This window comes from Carassius auratus, chromosome 31, assembly GCF_003368295.1.
Source record: "Carassius auratus strain Wakin chromosome 31, ASM336829v1, whole genome shotgun sequence".
NCBI classification, from domain to species: domain Eukaryota; kingdom Metazoa; phylum Chordata; class Actinopteri; order Cypriniformes; family Cyprinidae; genus Carassius; species Carassius auratus.
The window spans coordinates 6,033,448-6,056,388 of record NC_039273.1 but is presented as its reverse complement, the minus strand read 5'-3'; the positions used below and the strand labels follow the sequence as shown (position 1 = coordinate 6,056,388).

Genomic DNA, 22,941 nt, shown 5'->3' with positions numbered 1-22,941 from the left:
ATGCTAATATCTAAAGTAAGTGGTTTTGTTAAAGTCAACAGTTTAAGATGAGGTTGTGTAGAAAATAAAGTAACAGCAGCACATTGTAATGTGTTGTTACTCTACTATTTTTGTTACTCACATCTTAAATGGCACAATGAATTCAGAGAATTCCAGTTTGCCCAATTATTTTTTACAAAATGATTAAAACATTTTACCATAAATGTTTTGCCTGCTGAACATGCGTAATATCTATTTTCTCCTTATATACGGTTATTTATAGTTATTGGTTTATTTTATGATATGGTATTTAATATTTACACCTAATGCATCCCGCCCTTTTGAATGCTAAATGAATAATAAATGGCCACATTTTACTGCAAGTTTACATTTCTGCCATATCAGCTGTATCCTCGTATCCCAAATGCCAAGGCTCAGCCCTTCGTAACACAAAGATGATGTGATTTGTGTGACTCTTTGGGAGGTGCCCACCCCGTGCCACACGAGCAGCGCGAGCTCGTGTTGATCTAATGCAGGATTCACCGGGGACCGTGTGTGGATAGCGCGATATGTTCTTCTGAACGCAGGCGCTCACATATTCTGCCATTAAGCGGCACTTTTTGGAGATCCGCTCCGTGTTATTCGGATGCTCGGTTCAGTGAGCGTCTCGCAAAGAGCCCGCATCACTCTGAGGAAGGGAAGAGACTCGATGAATCACAGTAAGTGCGTCTTTAGTTATCAGCTGTGCATCGCTCCGACACACTGAACTCTGGCTTAAATAGCTTTTCTATCCTCACTTTAAACATATGTGGAGAGTGAGTATACCGTTGCACGTTTCGCCTTGTGTTTTTGGTTAGCGTCGTATTTTCTTCAGTCCTTTACTTTGAGAAGGGACACATGCACACTTTGACGACTGCTTTCTCCATTTACAAGGCTTTATTTTCCATGCATGCGACAGAGAAGCAAATCACTGAAGATCAGTTAATTATTATTTAACATTATAACTGTGAGTAGCAGTCCTAATGACAGAAGATGCAGTAGTAATAGCCATAGCGATTATTTATAGTTGGAAAGACAAAATACAGTAGTGAACTAAATCATTACTAGGGATGACTAGAGTGTAGTAGTAGTAGTAGTAGTAGTAGAATAGTAGAATTATTATTCAGTTGGACTTGCAGTATATTATTATTGTCAGTAATAATATTGTTAGTGTATATATATATATATATATATATATATATATATATATATATATATATATATATTATACTGTATACGTATGTGTGTATACATACATACATACATGCATATATACGCACACACACACACACACACACACACACACACACACACACACACACACACACGCCTGTAGTGATGTGGTTTCTCTGCAAAGTCCTTTCTCTGCATTTGTTGTTTTGGTCCATTATTGTTCCAGTGTTGTTTACTGGGCTCATTTATTATTTGGAACATAATTTACCTTACCATATTGAAAATTTTGAAATAAATAATTAATAACTTTATATAATATTCTAGAATATTTGTATTTATATATTTTTATTATTACTTGTATTTATTTATTTTTATATGCTATGAATACATGCATAAATATATATATATTTATGCAGGTGAGTTGCTTACTCTGTAACATGTCTGCTCATTTTCACTAGTTTGACACATTCAGGCCGGTTTTTGCACCTGTTACAATAACATTATCCAGCTTACAGTGTGATCAGCAAATCACGTGGAGACTATCATGTGACTTTTGATTTGTATTTTGCTGTTGATGATGAACATATACAGTATATATACTGTATAGTTTAAATGAACGTACTAGAGTGTGTATGTTCATCACGTTATTCGTGATATTTTATTTATTTTCTACATACACTAAAGCTAGTTGTTAATTTCAAAAATAAATATTTGTTTGTCACTTTTAATCAAGTGAAAGTGACAAGCATCTTGATGTTTGCTGTGAAAGTCATCATCACTGTTGAGTTGACTTTTCAAAGATTGCTTAAATTGATCTTACTTACTGAAACAGCTGGCGTTGGGTTGTGTACAGAGCATATTAACGTCAGGACGGGTGTGCATTACCAGTGCTTTGAGACAAGTTACTCTGGGGTTAATGATCTGATATGCTCTGGGTTTGATTCGTTTAGAGAGCATCATGTTGGAGGCTAGTGCTTCCGCAGATGTTAATTAATCCGCTCTCACTGTCCCTCCATCGCTTAATCTGGCCGGATTTACTGATTATTGCTGTCCACAAACTCCATAAACCACTCAGAATTTATTTTTTTATTTGTTTATTTCCCTGGAAGGATTTACTTTCTGCATCACATGTTAAAAATCATGGCTTTCTTATATTTTGCTCCTTGTTTGATTTATTTATTGACTTTATTTACAATATTTGCGTGTTGGGGTTCTGTAGGCAAAGAGGAGCGATCAAAATTAAACTGAATTATAGACCTCATTTGTATATGTGGTTGGATAGACTTATCTAGTATCTGTCACTCAGCATCACAGACTGCAGCTCCCTGCGTTGAGTACAATCACACCTCGTCTGGTGGCCAAGCAGATGAGGTTTTACATGGATCATATTTTATATTAATCACTGGTCAGGCTATAACAATGCAGGGCATGTTGCATGATTATCTTTCGCTCACAGTGAAAGCTTTCTTTCAAAGCAAACTGGTTTATGTTGATGATACAATACATTTGAGGCAAATTCTGTGTAATTGCATGCATGCATGCAAATAAGAGTTGTATAAATCAGGCTAACATCTAATGTCAAAACAGTGTTCATGGGAGAATATGTTGCATAAATATTGTTTAATTATTGCATAAGCTGTTTTGGAAAGCCTTTTCATATAGACCAGGCCAAATAGTTACCAGCATTATCAAGACGAAAGTATGAGAGCGATTGTGAGTGTGTTGTTATGGTAAGTGTGACGGCATGTCAGAAGTGAAGTAGTGCAAATGACATTAAAAAGATTCTGGGGTGGTTGCATTTCATAATGATTCAATGGATGTTGTCAGCTGGTGGAAGCACTGAGAAAATCTGTCAGGAAGGCCATTCCTATATAACATACTTTCCTCCTCATTGCTGAGAAAAGTTAGAGATATGAGTGTTATGTGCATGCTGGTCAGAGATAAAGAGTTTTAGAGGTCATTTTCATTTTACATTTCATTTTCACTTCACTGGCATCAGTCATGTAAAGGCGACTAATAAGTAAAATATGGTGACATTGATTGTAACTTTAAAAAGTGCATAAAAGTGTTAGCAGAGATTGTGATCACTCTGTTGACACTTGTGAAACCATTTTTTAAATAATGAATATTATAATAATAATAGCTTGCAGATCTGAGTGGGTATCGTTAACACAAACCGGGATGCTTGTTAGTTATAGGTCAGCCAAAATTTTAAATTCTTTCTTTATCTTTTTTTGGTCATTTCAGACCTGATAGTTATTTTATTTTATTTTTTGTCTTTATAAAATGAAAATCAGTGTTGCTTGTTCCCAGATGTTCTTCAAAATATCATATTTTCTGTTGTTCCATTAAATAAATTATTTAAGGCTTGTAACAACAACCTTTTTTCAAAATAGTTAATAAAACAAAGATTATTTCAGTATGTTTTACGAAAATACTATTTATGTTTTTTCTTTAAGTGCATGAGGGGGAGTAAATGATAGAATTTCCATTTGGGTGAACTATCCCTTTAAGTGTTTTGATTCATGTAGTATTTTGAATACCTGTCATCTTTGCTAGGAGATTTACACCATGTTGCTTCCTTCGGGGAAATGTAAAGTCCCTCAGGTCTCTCCTGTTGTTACTGTATCCTCCTAAGCGACTCCAACTTTTTCGTTTAAATAGAGCGAATGCTGTGGGCGTCCCTAATTAAAAGCAACAAAGCCGTCATTTACATGAGGGCTAGACGCAGATGGCCACTTTCACGCCAGGCAAAATAGCATTTTGGACAGTGTCCTGAGAAGTCTGTTAGCGTCTAATCTAGGGGCTCTCCTCTCCCAGCAGACCGTGCTGTAAGTCGGGGTGAAGCCCAGCAAATAAAGACAAATGCTCTCTGTCACCCGCCTAGCGCCTCTACTAAGAGACTCTGCTTTTGCCGTTGCACTCTGTAGGTTTTTAAAAGCAAACAGCAGTGTGCAATTTTTCAAAACATTATTATGCAAAGAGAGTATGCGGGCCCATGATACTTATTTCGCCCGTGTGCATGCTGAGACTTGTAAGCCTCTTGTGTCATATTAAGATGTTTTTTTCCCCCTTCCCATCTAGCCTTTGTGGAATCTCGAAGTCGTTTTCTTTTTTTTCTCTCTCGCTCTCTTCCACCCCCTGCTTTCTTTTTATCGTGAGACAGCCAGTGTCTTAGCGCAAGCATATGCTGAGTGCCTTTGACACGTCTCTGCTACGGAATTATTTGCATATTTGCCAAGCATTGAAATTGATCCAGCTGACATCACAGATCAAAGCCGGGGTATACTGACAGCAGTGTACTAATGGATCTAAGATGGCTGTCAATTAGGAAAAACAATCCCTCTAGTGCTAGAAATGATTATATCTCAGATACCTCTCGAGAGCGTGTAAAAAGGGTGTAATGAATGCACTTGTGCACAAAGCACTGGGTCCGATGGTTTATTAATAGTGTTCAGAGTGTTTAGCAATAATGGCTAAAGGGCTAAACCTAAAACATAAACGCTACTGGGAAAGCAAAGTCTCCCTTTTGTGTTAACACATCATGTTTTATTCCATATTGACTTGAAGTTCAGGGAAGCTGTCAATACTACTGGGGTATAATAGTGTAGAGGTCTCTTTCACACAATTGCACTTTTTTTTTTTATCTGAAACACTTTTTTTAAAGGTTCAGGACCATAAATGAGCAAGGTAAAGCTGTATTGTTACTGGGATCAGATGGAATTAAAGGAAACCTTCAAAAAGTGTGTGTTGTGAGATATTGCCTTGAAGAAACAGTGATTTTTGAAGACGCAAGGTTGAGAGTAGTGGAAGGGGATCAGTGCAGTCCCCCCCCCCCCCACCACCACCACCAACAAATTCCAAGCTTTCCTTCAAAATGAATTGTTGCAAAATCAAATTTTTGGTGTTAGTTTATTAAATTTTGGGGCTAAAGTTATTGTTTGGACAAACTTGCTAAATATTGAGCGAGGGTACATTCAGTATTCAGCATGTTTAAAAAAGTTCTCATTAAAGTGGTACTCTTCTTTATTCCTCTGTTATCACTGTACCACTTAACATCTCTAAACTGTATTTTTAAGCTCGTCAGCTTCATGTAATGATCCTCAAACATGATTGCAAGTAGCCCGGCCACAAACAGCACTATCATTCATTTTAATAACACTGCCATTGTGTCTTTTTATTATGCTCTAATGTCCAGTTATGGGAATGGACTAGTGAGCTGCTTTTATTTTCAGATTTCATGGTTACATACACATTAATTAATATGTTTTTATAAATATTTTTTTTACATTTATTTTTTTATTCTGGATGGAAGAATAGTGTGGTATTTTTTCTATACCACACTTAATTTTACAATGGCAGTATACCATAAAAAAGTATTGGTAAGATTGTGATATACTGTGATACCAAATGATTACCTTGGTATTTATCAAGAATAAATGTACAGTGATATATATATATATAATGTATAATGTATATGTTACTTATGAAACATGGCGACATAATATTACTTTTTAGTTAGTGCATCATTATTTATGCACCTAAAAGGTAAGTGAAAATTGGTTTGCAGCTGGTTTAATAACCAACACATCTGTCTCTAATAATCTGTGGTTCTGAATTAGTTCAGATTCACTGAGCTGTATCCCATATCTTCTATTTCTAAATGTGTTACAGACCTATTATCTGTTGTTTCTTATGCAGTCATGGTGCAACATATTCTTTTGGGAATATGGGTAATTGTGGGTTTCATTAGCAGAGCATAACATGATAAGGCATTTACGGAACTACTGGGGCTATGATTCCAGTTTTATTATTAACTTTTAAAGTGCTCCCTGATAGTTCTTCCTTCTAGAAAACGTAAGATGTCATATAGAGATGTTGTATATGATGTGGTTTAATGATGGCCATGTCGGGCAAATTGTTTAATCAGCTGCCAAACCACATGGGTGTGTTTTGAAGTGCTTATGAGAAATCTAAAACAATCTTCTGGTGAGTTCAGATGGTGCTAAAAACATTCTACTACTTTATGCTTTGAAAAACAAACAAGAGGCTTCTGTCCATGAGGAATAAAGCCTACTGTGTGAGATTAAAGTTTGGTTAGATGATAAATCGATTAACTCAAAAGTATGTGTGCCTCTGAGAGAAATTATGATGTAATCTGCCTTAAAAGAAAGAAAACTAGTGGTTGTGCTGGTGCATGGTTTAAGAATAATTAAAGTTAAACAGATTTTTATAACACTAAAGGAGCAATGTTGGGCATTTTGGTTACACATTTTTCCCTTAGGTCCTCTAAATACGTAATAAAAAAATGAAAAAATGTCCAGTGCTCAAAAACACTATACTAATTTTATTTTTCATTACAATTTTCCACCCTCTCTCTGACCATTACACCAGGTCTTAACCAGGCACAATTTAATTTGTCTGCATACACACAGAAAGAGAAAATGCTGTGTGATGCAGCACATTCAAAGCCACTGGGAACATATATGATGTTAAACATACTGTTACATTATGTGCAGCAGTTTTTTCAACCAATGACATTTCAGTGTAGGCGGGGCTCCAGCAAAGTGCAGCAGAAATGGAAACCAAGCCGTGGCTGGTAGGACAACAATTCATACAAAAAGATGAAGATGTAAAATTATACTCTGTTTTTAATATTTAAATATTGTTTTATCTGGTGCTGAAAGTAAACATGCTTTTTATTTTGCTGCTGTGCCTTTAAGACTTTTGAAAATTGACTTTGTGAAATGTTGCAAATTTGCTGCTAGATCCAATATATAATATATTTATTTATATATATTAACAGGCTTATATGATCAGGACAGGGATATATATATATATATATATATATATATATATATATATATATATATATATATATATATATATATATATATATATATATATATATATATAAAGATAGATCTGCTTGAGACAGATATGTAAAGCAGCAGGCAGTCATATGTTAATATTTTGGATGTCTGACATCAGAAATCCAAGACTTTCAGAACAAACCATTTTTGCTGCTTAGGTTCTTTAGAAAGTCATTATCTACTGTGACATGCAGTAACCGTATTAAATGTTACGATTTATTTCATTCATTTTTCTAGCCAATATTGGACAATAAATATAAATCTATGAACCCCCCACCCCCCAAAAAACTGGTCTCTCGTCAGTAACGGCTATGTCCCAAATATATTGTGTATCCTTAGTTTGATGATTTGATTGTGAGCACTTGCAATGTTTATTTCACATATTCTCCTTCAAGAAATGCAGAAATATGTGTTTTGGAGCATAGTACTATTATAAATTACATAGAATTCTCTGTCTTCTTTGGTTATACAATACTCGTGTCATTGTGTGTCCTCACATGACTTCCCAGGTATGAGAGATTACTTCAATTTACTGAGCGCTACTGACAAATCATTGTGCTGAAGCAAGATCCAGGCCCTCATGTCTTACCAGTCATAGAAACGTGGAGACTTTTACTCTAAATAAATAATTTTTTGCTCTCAAAAATATGTCCTGAAGGCCTGAGGCAATTCACAACATAATCATCTTCCAGTGGCTCAGGTTTGAGAAGCAGCGACGTGATACTGTCCCTATAAAAAAAGCTTTGAATTTTATTTCCATGTTGGATTGGACTGTCATCTCATCTTATCTGATAAGTCGCCTTGATGTGAGTTATGGTTGGACCGTGATAATGAATCAGAGTTTGATCTTGATTTGGCAGGCTGACGAAAGGCTACTAAGCATTTCTTTGTCAAGTGTGAGATCCAGGGCTGGAGTTCTCTAAAACCCACAATTTACACAAGCTGAGCAAAAATGACATTTAAAAAAATGCATTGTCTCTGAGGGGAAAAATGATGGAGTGATACTTGCAAAATGTAGGCCGCTATAATGCAGAAAGCAAGTGTGCATATCAAGACCAAGTAGCCTTTATATAACAAGTGCCCTTTTCAAAATGAGCACAAATATAAGTACTTCCTGCCTAAATGTTACAGCAGGCGTGTAAAGCATGTGTTACTAGCTGCATTTACATGAACCCTACTAATCCGATCATAATAGGACTAGAAGCACAATCAGCAAAAAAAAATAAAAATCACATGTAAACACATCAATCAGATTGAAAACTGAAAATGGTAAGTACTGCGCATGCGCATGTATGATGTGTATGATGTGCAGAACGAGCTGTTCTTCTTGACGAACAAAGTGTCATAAATGTTACTTTACAGTGCATTAACTATGTTAACAAATACTGTACAACTTTTGATTTCAGCAATGAAGGCTATAGCCTGAATGTTGAAATTAACAATGTTGTAGAAGTGCAGTTTAGTAATGGTAAATGTTAAATAATGTAGTTAAATAGTTTGATAAATAGAACATTATTGTAAAGTGTTACAGATTTTGTATACACCAATTCAGACGTCTCGTGAGTTCATTGTTGGACAGGTCAGTTGTTTAAACCATTCATTAAATTGAATCGGTTCAAAGGAATCATTAGTTTGCGAATCAGACATGTACGGAACACATTGTGTAATTATCTCTCTCTCTCTCTTTCTTGCTCTCTCTCTCTCTCTCTCTCTCTCTCTCTGCTCGTTCTTATATGCGCCCTGTTAAACTGACAGGACTTAAAAACACATGCAAATGATAAACTTTCACTCTATGATGGTTAAGCTGTGCAATTAATCCACGAATCACATTCGTCAAGGGCCGGGGAGCAGCTGGCCCGTACAGTTAATTAATAACAGATCAACTACAACAGCCTACACTGCACATCCTGTGATGTGACTATCATGGATTCGTACATCGCGATATCGATGCTTAAACGACACATCGTGCAGCCCTATCTAGTACTGTGGTGTTGGTACGTTTAAATTTGAAGAAAGCATCTGAAATGTGTCCACGGTTGTTGTTTATTTTTAGCATAAAAAGGTGCTTGTAAATGAAAGTATCACTATTTAGACATGTTGTTGCAAATAATTCTTAGCATTTAAATTCAGAGTTTTTGTGCTTTCAGGTCATATACTTTTTTTTTAAGTAATCTGATTTAATAGGAAACCTAATTGATTTTGGCCAACATTAAACCATGTATTGATGTTCGTACTGTGTTTTTTGACCTCACTAAAAGGGCAAGGTTTCAATCTGTGATCTCATTGCCTTAAACTTTTTTAGCCATTTTTTTGGCGATCTCTGGTGCGAGCATGGTTTCTATGGACTTTGCAATGTATTAGTGTTAGATTTTTTGTTGTCAACCTAAGATACTGCTGTGGCAAAGAGTGTCCAGTGCACCAGAACACACAGCCTTGGGCATTTGTCAGCTGTCAATGTGAGATCTTGTTTTGTTTTGAAGTAAAGCTTAAGGCACACTGACTGCAATTTCACACTCCCAGCCACTTCTTATAAATCTTCCATAACTGTCAAAAATATGACTTTGGTGCTGTATTTCTTCTTGCTTTAATGAATCTGGCATTATTTTATTTTATAGCTATGGTGTTCTTGCCAACTTGTTCTTGCCAAATTAAAGTTTGTCAATTTATATTCATGATATGTCATTCACAACCCATTTTACCTCTGTAATGTGACAGAATAATGAATTAAACCCCTTTTTAACTTTGAATATTGTTCCATATATTCAGTTGGGGGGGGGGGGGTAATAAAAATATATTTTATTTGTCAGGAATTTATTTGATAATAAAAATGGAGCCACATGGTTGGGGGAGATGCGTTGAAAAGTTAGAGGGATTTTTAAGAACAGAAAAGCAGAATTGGAGCAAGTTATTACATTTTGATAAAGGTTTATGAAGACAGATGTTTATTTTCTTTGAAAGAACATGCACAAATGAATAATGCACAATAAAACCAGCAATGTGCATTAAAAAAAGTAAATATAAGGTCAGCTGTGACCATGCTGACACACCATGGCACCATTCTCATCCATGTTATAACTTAAAATAATATTTACGTGCAGTGTGCAAGTGGATGAGACCGGATTGATTATATTTAAATAATTTTAAAACCTTAACGATGACAATGTTTCTCAATCTTTAAGTATTTTTTTTTTCTTCTCTGAAATGGATGGAAAAGGTAACTTTTATATTGATCAGTGAAACTATTGTTTGTATTTGTTTTTGAATAAAAGAACATATTGCACCATGAAGTTTAACAATGGTAATTTATATGAACCTGTATTAAATGTACTAAATTAGAATGAATTAGTAAAGCATAATACGCTCACCTAAAGGATTATTAGGAACACATGTTCAATTTCTCATTAAGGCAATTATCTTATCAACCAATCACATGGCAGTTGCTTCAATGCATTTAGGGGCATGGTCCTGGTCAAGACAATCTCCTGAACTCCAAACTGGATGTCAGAATGGGAAAGAAAGGTGATTTAAGCAATTTTAAGCATAGCATGGTTGTTGGTGCCAGACGGGCCTGTCTGAGTATTTCACAATTTGCTCAATTACTGGGTTTTTAATGCACAACCATTTCTAGGGTTTACAAAGAATGGTGTGATAAGGGAAAAACATCCAGTATGCAGCAGTCTTATGGGTGAAAAATGCCTTGTTGATGCTAGAGGTCAGAGGAGAATGGGCGGGCTGATTCAAGCTGATAGAAGAGCAACTTTGACTGAAATAACCACTCGTAACAACCGAGGTATGCAGCAGAGCATTTGTGAAGCCACAACATGCACAACCTTGAGGCGGATGGGCTACAACAGCAGAAGACCCCACCGGGTACCCCTCATCTAAACTACAAATAGGAAAAAGAGGCTAAAATGCTACAATTTGCACGAGCTCACCAAAATTGGACAGTTGAAGACTGGAAAAATGTTGCCTGGTCTGATGAGTCTTTATTTCTGTTGAGACATTCAGATGGTAGAGTCAGAATTTGGCGTAAACAGAATGAGAACATTGATCCATCATGCCTTGTTACCACTGTGCAGGCTGCTGGTGGTGGTGTGGGGGATGTTTTCTTGGCACACTTTAGGCCCCTTAGTGCCAATTGGGCATCGTTTAAATGCCACAGCTTACCTGAGCATTGTTTCTGACCATGTCCATCCCTTTAATCATTTCAAATTGGTTTCTTGAACATGACAATGAGTTCACTGTACTAAAATGGCCCCCACAGTCACCAGATCTCAACCCAATAGAGCATCTTTGGGATGTGGTGGAATGGGAGCTTCGTGCCCTGGATGTGCATCCCACATATCTCCATCAACTGCAAGATGCTATCCTATCAATATGGGCCAACATTTCTAAAGAATGCTTTCAGCACCTTGTTGAATCAATGCCATGTAGAATTAAGGCAATTCTGAAAGTGAAAGGGGGTCAAACACAGCATTAGCATGGTGTTCCTAATAATCATTTAGGTGAGGATATATAAAATAACTGAATTCATATGAGTGTGTGACTGTATGTGTTTGTGTGTGTATATATAAATGCTTAACAAGTAGGCTATGCTTTGAACACAGCCGTGATATTTCTTCTTTAAAGTGCAAAATTCAAGCCAATGGGCCAGCAGCCAGTTGAGTTTGCAGATAGGGAACAGAGATTATTAAAGATTATGAAGAACAAAGGGTCAAGGTTTGAGTGGAAAGCATGGCTGTGGCCCGTACTGGTACAGTAGATGCTGTAACTGTATCTTTTAACAGCCAAACAAAAGTAGCCGTTTAATTATTTTGTGATTTATACATAACTTTTAATTTCAGCTATAGTAGACGCTTCTAAGAGCAATTTACTTAGTGTTGGAATAATATAAAGCGAAGAATAGTTCAGGATAACACCAGGAACCTTCATTAAGGAAGCAAATAGTGTCAGTTTTGATTTATGATGACATTTAGAGAGTATAAATAGTATTTTACAGTATAGTATTTAGGGAAGGGTCAGCAGACTGACTGAGACTGTGAAGAGAAGGTGGAAAAAAACAGCAGATCTCACTGAACCTCTGTCTGTGAATCCTGTTCCACTCCCTACATTGTAACGAGATTGGCAAAGACAGAGTGGCTCAGCCATGAAGGTTACATCCAACACAAAGAGCTCAGCTTCAGAGAGAGGCAGCAGAAAGACTTTTGTGCAGCTTTGCGTTGCAAGCCATAAGAAGACATTTTAAGCCACTCTCTTTATATCAGCCATTGCCTGAAGCTCCGTGGAGCGGTGGTGACTCTTTTTTTATGCTTATGTGTTCCCTCACCCATCTTTCTGAGTGCTTGTCATTGATGCACCAATGCATGCCTGACTTTCAGCACCCTGGGCTCCTCTTTAGTTTGGAGAGAGGGATTTTCTAGCCCAAAAAAGCATGAAAGATGGAGGCATGTCATTTAGTAATATATACTCAATTTGAAAATAGATTAAAAAAATAAAATAAAAATAAGGGAAATGCACAACACCCCTCTGAGGCACCTTGACGGAAAACAAAAATACTGCATGAATTTATTTTCTAGCTGTTTTTGACCATGACATTTTTTGAACACCAACGCAGAGGACATTGATTGCAAGATAGGTTTGCAGATAAAACCAGTTTTGGAAGTTAAAGGAAAGCATGGCAGTGTTTCAGGACACTTTCCAAGGAGCACATGTGCTTCTACTGTACTGTATGTTGAATAATTTAGGAGCACATTAAAACTTTAGGGTTGCAACATAAATAGTTTCCTTAATAAATGTATAAAATGAGATATTTACAAGAATAGCATTTATAAAGTCTAATATATGAAACATTAATATATGTAAAATAATGTTATCAGTTAAAGCAACTGAGACAGAAACTACAAGAGTTTACATTAAATTTAGTGCTAGATAACCAAAATACCAATATTAACCAAGGAAAAATGTGCGACTTTATTTAGTGTGAGTCTGTTAATTATAGCCAGTCTGAAATACACTGGGACTTTTGAAATTTCTATTCTTTGCTATTGCTGGCTACACTTCCAAAATGATGAGGGAGATAAAATATGCACACTTACAAAAAGTTACAATTAGAAGTATCATCAACAGTTGATCATAAGCAATCATTTGACATAAATGCTTGATATTCATTGATTGTGAACTGCTTTGAAACCACAAGCCTGTTAAACGAAAATCAGCACCGTATTTTGAATTTGAAATGTGCAGTGTTCATTTTTATGTAATAAAATTAAAGCATTTTGGAGTTTAATAATTACATTAAGATGTATTGTCATTCTGTAACCAAATGTAAGACTTCTTAAAATGAAAATGAGATGTTTGTTACTCAATTTAAGATATTCAAGTTTTTTTAAAAAACACACGTATGCATTTTACAGTTCACACAGAAATGTTTTTAGTGTTATAAATAGCACAAGAAAGTAGTAGATATAAGTAGTAGATTTATCCTTAATATTTTTTTTTGTTATATTTACATCAGTTGCTTATCTTTGTTCCAGACAGCCTGTGGTGAGGATTTTCTTCTGGAACAAAGTGTAACGTCTTTATGAGTGAGTCCTTGAATTATTCACTCAGTTCGTTAAAAAAAATAAAAACATATTAATTCAGGTAGTTTTTTTACGGATTCGCAATGATTTTGAAATGGCTTTGTTTGGAGCTATTATTTATTGCCTGCGCAAAAAGAGACTGGGAATATTGTGTCTTTATGTAACTTAATCAATATTAACATTATTTATTAAATGGTATAAATTAATGCAAAACTCACAATCGCATTGTCATTTGAGTATTTTGAAAGTCAAGGGTTACAGGAATTTATTTTATGTGAGTGAGTTGCAAGATGTTCTTGACTACATAAGATTAAACATTTAATTTGTGAACAAACAGGAAAGTGAAAGTGAAGTGACATTACGCCAAGTATGGTGACCCATACTCAGAATTTGTGCTCTGCATTTAACCCATCCGAAATGCACACACACAGAGCAGTGAACACACACACACACACACACACACTGTGAGCACACACCCGGAGCAGTGGGCAGCCATTTATGCTGCGGCGCCCGTGGAGCAGTTGGGGGTTCGATGTCTTGCTCAAGGGCGTGGTATTGAAGGTGGAGAGAGAACTGTACATGCACTCCCCCCACCCACAATTCCGTCCGGCCCGAAACTAGAACTCACAACCCTTCGATTGGGAGTCCAACCCTCTAACCATTAGGCCACGACTTCCCCTAAGGAGACAATTCACATTGTAAGTTGAGAGGCATGAGTGCACTAGATTTGATCAACACATGTCTTTAAATAGTGCATTAACCCCATCAGTTGCTAGATCAATTGTGTAGCTTGTTCTGCGGTCTGGATTCTCCACCTCATTTGTTGTCCTTCTCAGTCATGTCTTGGTATCAGCTACAAATTAATTCTTGTGGTCGAATCAGCATGCTTGTGATGGCCAAGCTCAATGGTCCTCATCTAAATGCTGTTTTTGGCCCTTGACACCTTGAAAAAAGAAAGAAATGGCTCTCATTTAGAGGGTTTCAGTGCAAGCATGTCATCAGATCATTCACATTTGCGCTTCCAATCAATCACACGGTTAAGCTGTACTTGGAAACAGCATGCTAATGTTCAAGAATAATTTTTCCCTGAGCAAACTGTTTGAATTGCTTTTTTATGTAAAATGTAGATGTATGTTGCTGGCATAAGTTGCCATCTTGCTATTTTGGTGTGATTTAGTATTTATCACAATTTAAAGGTGGCATAAAAAACAACAACAAAAAACACTTTTATAAGGTGTTTGAACACAGTTGTTTGGCCGCAGTGTGTGAAAACAACCAGCCTATAATGGTAAAAATTCACTCACTCATTGTTTTATAATTCCAAAAAATCATAAACAGTCTCTCTACAGAAGCAGTTCCAGACTATGATGACATAGTAGGTAAAAGTCCCGCCCATTTGTGATGCTCTCTGCCCTATTAGCATATACACAGCCCTGAGTGAGAAGCTGCGGTCCGTCATTACTGTTCTCTTGCTGTAGCTGCTGGAGATACAATGTTAGCGCCAAAGAGCCATTAAAAGCATTGTGTGTTAGGATGGTTACATTTCATTTTCGAAAGAAAATGCTAGCATTTTACACTGGACTGCCTCACAAACGAGGGTCAGTTCAGTGCTGGAGTTGTGCAATGATTGCTTCTGGAAGATGGATTGATACCTACACTATGTCCAGACTTGGGCTGTGCGATACTGAAGAAAAATGTGATATGTGATACCTTGTTAAAAATGCGATATGCAATACGATATTGTTTAAAATGTGTCAAATAAATCTTAATTATATATTTTAAATTATTGAAAAATTACATTACCAATTTGTTTCACATTCTTTATTTTAAAAGAAAGAATCACTATAATTTCTGAAAGTGACCAGCAGTGCTTTAGCATTACATAAAAAGTAACATCACAAATCAGAAAATGTCATTTTAACATCAGCGTGAACATACAAACAAAAAAAAATTATGACTAATTTTATATCATTGTAACTTTGCTTTCCATACACTTTAAGTACTTCTTCATATATCACAGCAAAAACCATAGTTTGAGAAAGTTCAAACATGATTAAAATGAAATTGTATGTCTTCCTTTCTTACTTTCATATAGTTTCTGTGTAATTTCCATTGAGAAAAAAAAGAGATGTTGGGCAAAACATTCATGAATATTTTCCTTATACAATGTAACTGGAGATAGGGAATAAATATTTAGTAAATTTGTATATAATCTGTACTATTCCAAAATTTTTACTTTTAGTTAATGGCATATTTATTAATTATTTTTTAGCCTGTTCAACTTTAGAATATTTGTATTAATATACAGTAAATATAACTTTTACTCCTTTGTTTGTTAGAAAGATGCTTTTGTCCAAAGCAATACATAGAAATGGTCTTCTACCTGCAGTAAAGGGCATTGCCAAAGGGCACAGTAGTGATAGAGGATCTTCTATTGACAGATCTTGATATAGAAGGAAAAAAAACATATCCGCACATCAAATCGTTGTAGATCCTGCAGATTTTGAATCTGAAGAAGAAGCTGTACTTGGCTGTTCTGGTTTCAGATGAAAGACAATATCCCTCTAACCCAGGAACAGGGAAAAGTGAGCTGGTATATGAGAGCAGATTAAGGTGGAGCTGGGGTTGAGCAGGAGGGGTGGAGGGTGACCTGGAGAATGGACTGATTGAAATAGAGATAAGATATTAGACATGATCTGCAAATCCAACAAATCCTTAGCTTAAGGGGTTGTTGATGTTGCTTTTCAAGAAATAAAGTGGATTCAATCAGAAATTATACCTTGATATTTGAGTGGAAACGTTAGCATCTTTTTAGTTTGGGCACTGCTGAATGAATCAAATGTAAACTACACAATTAATCAAATTTATAGTCATGATTACAATTATGGATGCCGGTGAAATTAAATAATAATAAAAAAAAAATATTAAAATAGAAATAGAAAACTCCACTTACAGTACATTATTCTGTGTGCTTAAAATGTGTGTTTATTTTCTTTCTACACCTTAAAGTTTTTTCCCGCTTGTTTTAATTTTCGTTCTGTAAGGACCATTATCGTCAAAGATGATTGACACTTAGCATACAGTTCGGAATGGTTCTGTTCTGGGCAAAAATTCCCTGCCCATCCATGCAGCCTGTCATGAATGAGCAGGGAGAGCAGCAATAACCCCCTTAGGGGTAAACAGAGAAGAACCAAATGCAGATATCATTCATATTCTTAAGGACACTTTAGTGTAAAAACATATTCAAAATAAAAGAGTCTGATTCAACAAGGAATATCAGAAAGTCCTGACTGTGATGAGTTGGGTATGGAGGATGGTAATTTGCTCTTGAGCATGCCATAAAGCTGCTGAATAATACTGAATAGACCTTATAGGAATGCTGTGATAGGCGTCGTATTTTGTAGTCAGTTGTGGATCAGCTGAGAGTCAAGCTTCACTCACATGTCCTGCCAGAACTCTTGATTTTTAGTATAAAATAAAAAAAAAATGTTATATTTATTTTTATGTATAGATGACATCTGAGGCCTAATGCTATAGAAAAAAGCAATATATTTTTTTCAGGAATATATTTTTGTTTTCAGTGTGTTTATAAAAATAAAATTTGCGCTGAACGCGGAGATTTCCGCCACTTAATATGTTCTTTTGGAAACACAAAAATGTACCTATGTTCCGCACACAAAATATTGCATTCGGTCATATCGAAAGCCCTGTACCGAAACGGTCCGGTATAAATACACATACCGTTACACCCCTAATAGATAGGATATAGCTCCACTGTGGTTATGTTTGTCATTTATTTTTAAGGGAAAAAGAGTTTAGATCAGTTATGCCGGTTCATTTAGCTGAAACTATCGGCTATCTGCAATAATCCATGATTGTGTATTGTTAGGGTCTAAGTCTATATGATTCACATAGATAGCTTTAGGTGGTGCTTTCTCTTTCTGTGTGTTCTGTTTATTTAAACACAGAACTTCAAACTCAGCAGTGCCACTTTGTTCATTCTTGAAGTAAACTTTTGCCCATGTGTTGATTAATTAAACTGTTTTGGACCACCACTTGAATTAAACGCAATGAGTCTGCTGTGTGAGATAACTGTGATTGTTTTAGATTAGATGTGGCCCTGAGCTTTTTGTCCATGTGTGTGACTGCCATATTTAGTTATTGTCATTAGATAATCATTAAGTGTTTGCAAAATGGAAGCAAATGACGTGTGAGAGTCAGCAATATCCATATGTATGTAATTTCAATTATATGCCCTTTTTGAAGATATTTTATTTTAGGTTAATTAATTTATCTAGCTATTGATATCAGCAAAATACAGTATCGGCTGACCTCTATATGTATGTATTTATGTTCTTTCAGCAGCAGTAACCTGAAGTAATTTTCGACATGACTTTATCAGCCTCTCTACATCATTCTGAAGGAATTTTGGCCAACTCTTACTTATAACATTGCTCCAGTTAATTGAGGTTTGTGGGTATTTGTTTATGCACAGCTCTCACCACAGCATTTCAGTTAGGTGAGGTCTGGACTTTGACTGGACTGCAGCAACACCTCGATTCTTTTCTTTTCAGCCATTCTGTTGTAGATTTGCTGGTGTGCTTGGGATCATTGTCCTGTTGCATGCCCCAATATTTGCCAAGCATCAGCTCTCGGAGGGATGGCCTCAATTTGACTTTAGAATACTTTAGTATACAGAGGAGTTTAAGGTCTACTCAATGACTGTGAGGTGCCCAGGTCCTCTGGCTACAAACAAAGCAAGATTGACTTTTGCTATGAAGTGTTTGTGCTGATATGCTCTTTAGGTTTTCACCAAATGTGTCACTGTGCATTATGGCCAAACATCTGTACTTTGGTTTTGGTCATGTTGTTCTGGAAGTCTTAAGGTTTGTTCAAAAGCAAATTTGCAAACATAAGCTATCTTTCCATGTTCTTTTTAGAGCAGTAGAGGCTTTCTTCTAAACATCTTCCAAACATGCCATACTTGTCTGGTCTTTTTCTAAATGTCCCATAGCAAACTTTATCATTTAACTTGTGAACTGAGAGGCCTGTAGAGTCTGAGGTGTAGTTCTTGGGTTGTCTTCTTTTATGGAGGTGCTTACACTTGATGATGATCAGGTAACTAAAGGTACTTGATTAGCAGTGCCTGACGGTTTTCATTAGCCTCTTATTATTTATGTTAACTGTAAGGGTGTCCTTAGGTCGTGACCCATGGCTTTTCAGTTTTGGCCTAGCTTTTGTTAAATAAATAGTGACACAATGTGATATGTTTTCGTCTGAGGTTTAATTTTCTGAATTTTAAAGGGGGGGTGAAATGCTCGTTTTCACTCAATATCCTGTTAATCTTGAGTACCTATAGAGTAGTACTGCATCCTTCATAACTCCAAAAAGTCTTTAGTTTTATTATATTCATAAGAGAAAGATAGTCTGTACCGATTTTTCCCAGAAAAACACGACCGGCTGGAGACGTGACGTGTGGGCGGAGCTAAAGAATCACGAGCGCCAGTAGGCTTTTGCGCTGAGAGCGTTTGGAAGCTGTGACATTACCGTGAGGACAAAACCAACCAAAACAAACCATGGCTAACAGTCAGATTCAGCATATATTTATGATCCAGAATCAGATCCAGAGGCTGAAATTTAACAAGAGCAGCATCAGCAACAACGTCTGTATGTGGTATATACTGAAACTGTATATATTTGCTTAACAGTTTTGGAAAATGACTAAGTTCCACTTTGTCGTCTTTTTTTTTTTTTTTTTAAGCTGTACATGTGGAAAGTGCAGTTTGATGACAACATTGCATGTTATTTACTTGATGTGCTTACGCACCGATAGCTAAGTTAATAACACAGAGATATTTGAAGCAGTTTTACTCACTGCCTGCGGTTCCAACACACGATCATGACCCTTTTTCGTTGGGACTGCATTATCCTTAAGAAATAAATGATGTGCAAATCCGGCGTCAAACTGGGCCTTGTTTGTAAAACAAGCATCTTCGAAATGCAGGGGAACAAACACAAACACTTGCACAACTCCGTTGATGCTCTGGTCCACTGGTCCCTTAATGCTGTTTTTCTTTTGGTAATCTGTGCAGGGTTGTCTTGCCCTGACAACCAAAAACACACGCCTTTTGTGACATTTAGTGATGGGAAGTTCAATTCTTTTCCGCAACCAGTTCTTTTGGACGGTTCGATTCAATAAACCGGTTGAAAAAAACGGTTCATTGGTTCTTTCACGCTCGACGTAATGACGTCATTGGCGATGACGTAATGGCGTCACGTCTATCAAACATTCAAATATATAAAGTCAGTAATGATAACTTTAGTCAGTTAAAACCTCATAATCATGAAAAGTTTACATTTGAGTTTTGCAACAACACCTAAATACAGTAACAGCAATAATGTGCATATGAGGATTTAAGTCTTGAAGATATAAAGTAAATAAATTAGGTGTCATCAGCGCAGAAACCATGATCCACTTACTAAACATAATCCATTGCGATGTATTTGATATTAAATGAACTTACGTTTCGCCAGATTGCCCTTCATCCAAGCCCTCGAAATACCCGCGCTCATAACATTACTAGTACAGAATCAGAATCAATCACCAAAAGAATCCCTTCGGTTCAGACATGCTGTGAGTCAGTTGGCTTCACGCTGAATCGCGCATGCGCAGTATCATCAGTTCATCGGTTCTCAATTCAGATGCGTCCGACAGAAATGATTCTCGGGTGAGTGTACTGATGATCCGAAAACCGATGCAACCAGTTCTTGACTCGAGAACGAGAATCGCTCTAACCGGCACGTGCTGCAGTTCAGTGTCATCAGCTGCTCTACTCGTGTTCATGTTCTGTTTACTACAAACTCAATTTGTGAATGTCATCATTAACTATAAATACAGTACAGATATCTCATAAATCATCCCTTATTCCTTTAGAGTCTTTAGAGTCTCAATTATTGTCCAACTTCCCTGAAAACCCATTTGGCCTATGCATTATATACAATATACAGATTGGAAACATTAATCTAAAAAAAAAAAAAATTAAAATATAGTTATTTTATCACACTTTCCGATGTTTAACAAAATACAAAATTACACGCATTCGCAATATCATCAGTTCATCGGTTCTCAATTCGGACGCGTCCGACAGAAACGATTCTCGGTTGAGTGTACTGGTGATCCGAAAACCGAAGCAACCGGTTCTTGACTCGAGAACGAGAATCAGCTCATCGGTTCTCAAATCGGACGCGTCCGACAGAAACGATTCTCGGTTAAGTGTACTGGTGATCCGAAAACCGAAGCAACCGGTTCTTGACTCGAGAACGAGAACTGCTCCAGCAGTGGCCGTGTTTGTTCATTATCTGGCTCGGCTCGGTGTTCATCTTCAGTTCGGTCTTCACAGCATTTCATTCAGTGTACTGTTTGAGTAAATGGATTACCCCGGGAAATTGGTTTATTCTGACTCAGAGGGAGTGTCAGTCACGTTAAAAAAGTTAACAGCTTAAGTAATTTGTGGATTTATGCTTATTGGAGACGTGAACCGTTTCAAACGATTCAGTTCGATTTGGTGAACTGGTTCAACCGGTTCACTAAGAAGAACCGGTTAAATTGAACGATTCGTTCACGAATCGGCCATCACTAGTGACATTTCGCGACGCTCTCGCTCTGATCAGTGAATGTCTCTGCTCTCAGTGCTGTGCTCTACGGGAGCACGCGCTCTTCCGGCAGAAGTGCCCTTAGGACCCATATACTGGTATTCCGCTCCATCTAACGTCACACAGAGCCATGCTCGAAAAAAAACTTTCCGAAACTTGTGCAGAAATACTCCTTCAAACGTACAACTTAATTTTTGAAACTTTGTCCATGTTTAGCATGGGATCCAACTCTTTAACAGTGTAAAAAACTCAGTATGCATGAAATAGCATTTCACCCCCATCCCCCCCCTTTAAGATATGCCAAGGACCAGATTATTTGTTTTATTATGTCTTGAAACAGAAAACCATCAAATTCAATAGGGTGTCCCTTTCTTTTTCACATGACTGTGTATATATAGAGAGAGAGTTTGGTCTCAAAAAGCGATAAACGGCATTTAAAAAAAGTTTTCTGCCAAAATCAGTATTGTATCTGTGCTGCGTTTCCCGATAACAGTGTCTCGTTAGCATGCTACGAAGACTCTTAAGATACACCTTAACTATGGGTATACCTTTCCTAGGTGTGTTCTCCGAATTATACCTGAAGATGTTTCTTATGTGGTAAACCTTCTTACGTGCGACGTTAGCAGATGCTGTCCATGGTGGTGCTACTGAATAGGTTGATATCTATGGCTTGAGAATCGATACAGGAGTTCTTTCACTGCAGTATAGAGAAGGTAAAGTATTGAGAAAGTGGTGTTCATTATAAAGAAGCACTTTAGAAATCACTGCATTTATAAAAGAATCCAAATTCCAAACTAAATGCAACCTTGGATATCACACACGCACACACGTTTGTTTGTTTGTGTGTGTGTTTATGCATGTACAGTATGTATGTATGTATAATTTTGCAATTGTGTGAACCTGCAACCTCACTGCCAAAAGTATTCTGCCTTAACCAGCTACATTAACTGGCTGTTTGACTTTGCTTGCTTTTGAAAGGGTAATTTATATTATCATGGTCATATATATTGTGAAGGCCTGGTGCAGCGCTGATGGGTTGACGGTGGGGATAAGTGTCCCGTCTACAGTGCCAATTACTCAAGGGACACCCACAATGGCATGGAAGCCTTGATGTGCCATCATCACTTCATGCCTGGCGAAAGGCATAGCCTACGTAGGCTATATATTCGGTTGTGTGACGGAGCAGGATGTTTATGACTGAGTGAATGCACTGACAACGAGGTCTTACTCAGCCCATATCCATCCCTAACCACCTCCAGAAAACTCCCCACAGTATAAAAATGGAGAGCTTGGGCTTTAGGGGGAAGTGCCATTTGAGTTTTTTTTTTTTTTTTTTTGTAGAATTATATCTCTTGACATGGTAGCTATTCTGAGCTATTATGAAACATAATGAAACATATGCACATAGGCTACACTAATTTGCTGTCTTGCTGCCTTGTTTGACCAAACTCCCCGTCACATTCATTCCCTTTAAATAGACTCCTAATTATGTGCTGCCTAATGTTTTGCCAGCCGATGTGCCTTTGTATATTATAATGGACAAACAGTGACAGTTTTATTCTTTGCATAAAAACACTTTAATTAATTGAACACTAATTGAACACTGGGTTTATTGCAACTTTAAATTTGCAATATTTATTTGG

General features: G+C 36.7%; 1 protein-coding gene across 2 annotated transcripts in view; it reads left to right on the top strand.

The window, feature by feature from the left end:
• Positions 1–470: 470 nt before the first annotated feature.
• Positions 471–22,941, top strand: part of LOC113050327 (contactin-4) — a 135,970-nt gene continuing 113,499 nt past the window's right edge. For both annotated transcript variants that reach the window (XM_026213182.1, XM_026213180.1), the window contains exon 1: positions 471–698. The gene's annotated coding sequence lies outside the window, so the exon portion shown is untranslated. The remainder of the gene's footprint in view (positions 699–22,941) is intronic.